This window comes from Empidonax traillii, unplaced genomic scaffold (genome assembly GCF_003031625.1).
Source record: "Empidonax traillii isolate 1590-97213 ecotype Southwest subspecies unplaced genomic scaffold, ASM303162v1 scaffold2180:size94112, whole genome shotgun sequence".
NCBI classification, from domain to species: Eukaryota; Metazoa; Chordata; class Aves; order Passeriformes; family Tyrannidae; genus Empidonax; species Empidonax traillii.
Window position 1 is genome coordinate 69,038 of NW_020957373.1, and position 4,221 is coordinate 73,258.

Below are 4,221 nucleotides of genomic sequence, written 5' to 3' on the forward strand. Positions count from 1 at the left end.
AGCCAAGGACCAAGATAGGGTGCTCAGGGACTGGATCAGGACAAACCCAGGATGCTTGGGGACCATCTGGGGACCAACACAGTGACTAAACAGGGTTCAGGGACCAGATCAAGACCAATTTGGGAATCAAACCAGGGCAGGATCAAGCCAGGGATTAAGCCAGACTGCTGAGGTACCAGCTCAGGACTAAGCCAAGGACCAAACCAGGGTACTCAGGGGCTGGATCAGGACCAAGAAGGGGACAAAGCCAGAGTGCTGAGGCACTCAGTCAGGACCGAGTCAGAATACTCAGGGACTCAATCAGGATCAAGGCAGGGATGGAAACAGGATGGTCAGGGACTGTCTTGGGACCGAGACTCTGTCCTGGCACCTGTGTGTCCAGCCCGGGACAGGGAAGGAGCAGCGCAGGTGCCCAGGCGGTGCCACACACACCCCCAGGGGAGGATGCTCGGGGTGATCCCGGCCGGGAGCTGCCTGGGGCAGGGGCTTCACCGGTGGGGGCGAGGAGGGGCTTGGGGGGCAGAGGGGGAGTAGGGGGTGCAGCGGGCTGCCGTGCCAGCCAGGCCCGCGGTGTTCGTGGGGACACAGGCAGAGGGAGCTGTGCGGGAGCAACGCGGCAGTGAGACGAGCCGGGCTCCGGCTGCAGAGGAGGAGGAGGAGGAGGAGGAGGAGGAGGCGGCTGCCAGCGCTCGCCCTCCTCCTTTCTCCATCCCTGCATCCCTCCCTCGCCATGCAGAGCCCTCCCTGAGCCCCCAGCGCCCGGGGGACCCACCATCTCCAGGGTGCCCAGCAGCGCTCCCGCCACCCCGCCGGGGCCTTCAGCCTCTGCTTCCTTCCTTCCTTCCTTCCTCCTCCCCCCCCCCCCCCCCCCCCCCCCCCCCCCCCCCCCCCCTCCCCCCCCCCACCCCCCGCAGCCACCACCCTCCCTCCTTCCCCAGGGCCTGCCTGGCATGGAGGTGCTGGCCACGGGGAGCCGGATGCTTCCCGCGGGCTGCATCCCTCCTTCCCCGCATCCCCGTGGCTGCATCCCTCCTTCCCCGCGTCCCCGTGGCTGCATCCCTCCTGCCCCGCATCCCTCCGCCCTGGCACATCCCTGAGCCGCTCGGCAGCCGCCTCCTTTGTGCAGCGGAGCGGCTGTGCGGGTTCTGTGTCCCCCCCCCCCCCCCCCCCCCCCCCCCCAACCCCGCAGCCCCCCGGCTCGGGGGTGGCCGGCGGGCGAGCGGGAGCGATGCTGCCCTCGCCGGAGGAGCCCAGCGCGGGAGGTCGGCGGCCAGAAGCAGGTATGGGGTGAAACGGGCTGGTTTGGAGCGGGGATGCTGCGCTGGGAGGTGGCGGTTCATCCCCAGGATGCTCCTCACCCAGGGCCCTCGGGAGCTCGGGGGTGGGGGGGGGTGGGGGGACGCAGCGGGGACAAAGCCACTGGCAGGCGGTGAGGGGGGACCCGCATCTCCCCGCTCCGGGGGCTTGGGAGGGATAAATGCACCCCAGATTTTCACGCCCACCTGCCCCCCAGCCCCCTTGTACCTCACCCCGGCCTCCCGCGCCCACCAGGGCGCTCCCACCCTGCTCCTTCCCATCCCTCCGGAGTGCCGGGAATGGACGTGGATGGGCAGCACCCACCACTCCGGGCATCATCCGCCACCCCGGCACCGTCCTCCACCGCCACCCCTTTTCTCCATCCCCCCCGCTTCCCTCTTTAACCAGGCAGTGGAGCTGCCTGCTGGAATATATATATATATATATTTATATAATTTTTTTTTGGCGGGGGGTGGGGAGGGTGGGCAGGAAAAATGTTAAACAATGCGAAGAAAGGCTCCATGATGAACCGCAGGTAGCGGCGCCGGAGCAGCCCGGGGATGCTGCAATCCCCCGGCGGTCGGGAGCGCTTTCCCGGCTCCGGATGCCTCGGGGGCTTTATTAGCGTGGCCGCCGCCGTAGTAATGACTCCACGAATAATTTCCTTAAATCCCCGCTTGTTGCCAGGGAGATGGGAGGGAAGGGAGGTTTTGTGGTCACGGCGAGACCTGCCCGGCAGAAGGACCGGGCGATATGTGCTTCCCGATCCACCTGGGCCGGATCCTGCCTTGCTCTAAGGCTGGAAAATACGGGATGAGGGTTGGTTGGGTACTCCAGGAGCCACGGGCAGGGATCCAGGCCCGAGATGCCGGGCACACGATGCTGTGGCTTCATCCCTGTGCTGGAAAAGAGCTTTCTCATCCCACCGGAGTTGCCGGACGTGCTTTGTGCTCGCCCGGGGGGGGTGGGGAGGTGGGGGGGTTAAGGTGCAGGGGGGTGTTTTGTGACGACCCCAAACAGCTCCAGAAACCCTCCCAGCTCATCTTGGGGTTTTGTTGCGCTTTTTTTTTTTTTTTTCTCGTGGATTTCTTGCCTTCACTGATTTCTTTTCCCTTCAAAAATGGTTTCCCAACCTCGTGGCCTGGTTGTGCTCCCCCCGAGGGGGATGCTGAGCCACCGGGGATGTTGCCCTGGGGACCAGCACGGATGGAGGGTTCCGTGGTGGATCAGTGCTCACCAACTGCTGGTTATGGGATGCAGGAGGGCTCAGAGGGGTTTTTAAGGTGGTGGGAAGAGCCCTTTGTGGGATATTGCAGCGGGATGAGCCAGGGATGCTCCCACCCAGGGGTGCCCACGGAGTTTTGGTGTGAAAGCCTCACTGTTTTCACTGCTGAATGAAAAATGAATGAAAAAATGAAAACATCGTACCCTGATTTGTGCTTGTGCCTCCCAGGCTGGATTTTTCCTGCCTTATCCCATTTTAAAAGGGTGGGGGCTTCCTGGCCCTGATGTCTTGGAGGATTTGGGGAGTGAGGGATAAACCAGGCATGGGAAGCCACCATGTCCTCTGCATCAGACAGTGTGGAGGGTTCCATGGATTGATGAGAACTCCTGGAGATAAATCCTGTTGTGAGGCTGCACAGGCAGATCCAGTAGGATTGGGTCACCCTTTGCTTGGAGGAGGTGGATCCCAGCAGCCCAGTGTTGGACACAGGGATGATCCTGGGGCTGGGAGACCTCTGATACTGCAGGATACTCTTGGGTCGCCTCTTCCACCTTCTGTGGCAAACTCAGGGTGGATGGAGGGAGGTTTCCCATGGGTTGTCCACCTTCCTGATGGCTGCACTCCTCCGGAATGCTTGTAAACCTTCCCGATGGTGGGGCACCTTTCCAAGGGGTGGGGGACCTTCCCAACGATTATGGATCTTCCCAAGGGTTCATAGAATCATTTAGGTTGGAAAGGACCTCTAAGATTATCGAGTCCAAAGGCTGTGGAGCTTCCCAAGGGTTGTGGATCCTCCCAAGGGTTATGGATTTTCCCAAGGGTTGTGGAGCTTCCTAAAAGCTGTGATTCTTCCCAAAGGTTGTGGGTCTTCCCAAAGATTGTGAAGCTTTCCAAAAGCTGTGGAACTTCCCAAGGGTTGTGGAACTTACTTCCCAAGGGTTGTGAAACTTCCCAAGGGTTGTGAAACTTCCCAAGGGATGTGGAACTTCCCAAGGGTTGTGGAACTTACTTCCCAAGGGTTGTGGAACTTACTTCCCAAGGGTTGTGGAACTTACTTCCCAAGGGTTGTGGAACTTACTTCCCAAGGGTTGTGAAACTTCCCAAGGGTTGTGAAACTTCCCAAGGGTTGTGAAACTTCCCAAGGGATGTGGAACTTCCCAAGGGATGTGGAACTTCCCAAGGGTTGTGATTCTTACCAAAGGTTGTAAAGCTTCCCAAGGGCTGTGGGACTTCCCAAGGGCTGTGGGACTTCCCAAGGGCTGTGGGACTTCCCAAGGGTTGTGGGACTTCCCAAGGGTTGTGGAGCTTCCTAAAAGTTGTAGATCTTCCCAGTGTTGTGGGTCTTTCCAACATTGTGGATCTTCCCAAGGCTTGTGGATTTTCCCAAGGCTTGTGGATTTTCCCAAGGCTTGTGGAGCTTCCCAAGGCTTGTGGAGCTTCCCAAGGCTTGTGGAGCTTCCCAAGGCTTGTGGAGCTTCCCAAGAGAGAGTGGTAGGAACAGGGGAGGGTGGGATGGAGGCAGAGAGGGCACCAAGAAGAAGGACCAAGGAGGGATTTTCAGGCACCCACCATCCCCGTATCACTCACCCCCCACCCCGTCTCTTCCAGCGCCCATCGCCAGCCGATGCTGACACCCCCCCGAGAACCCCCAGACCCCCCCAGCTCCACCCCAGTGCCCTTCCCCGGCCATGCCCCAGCGG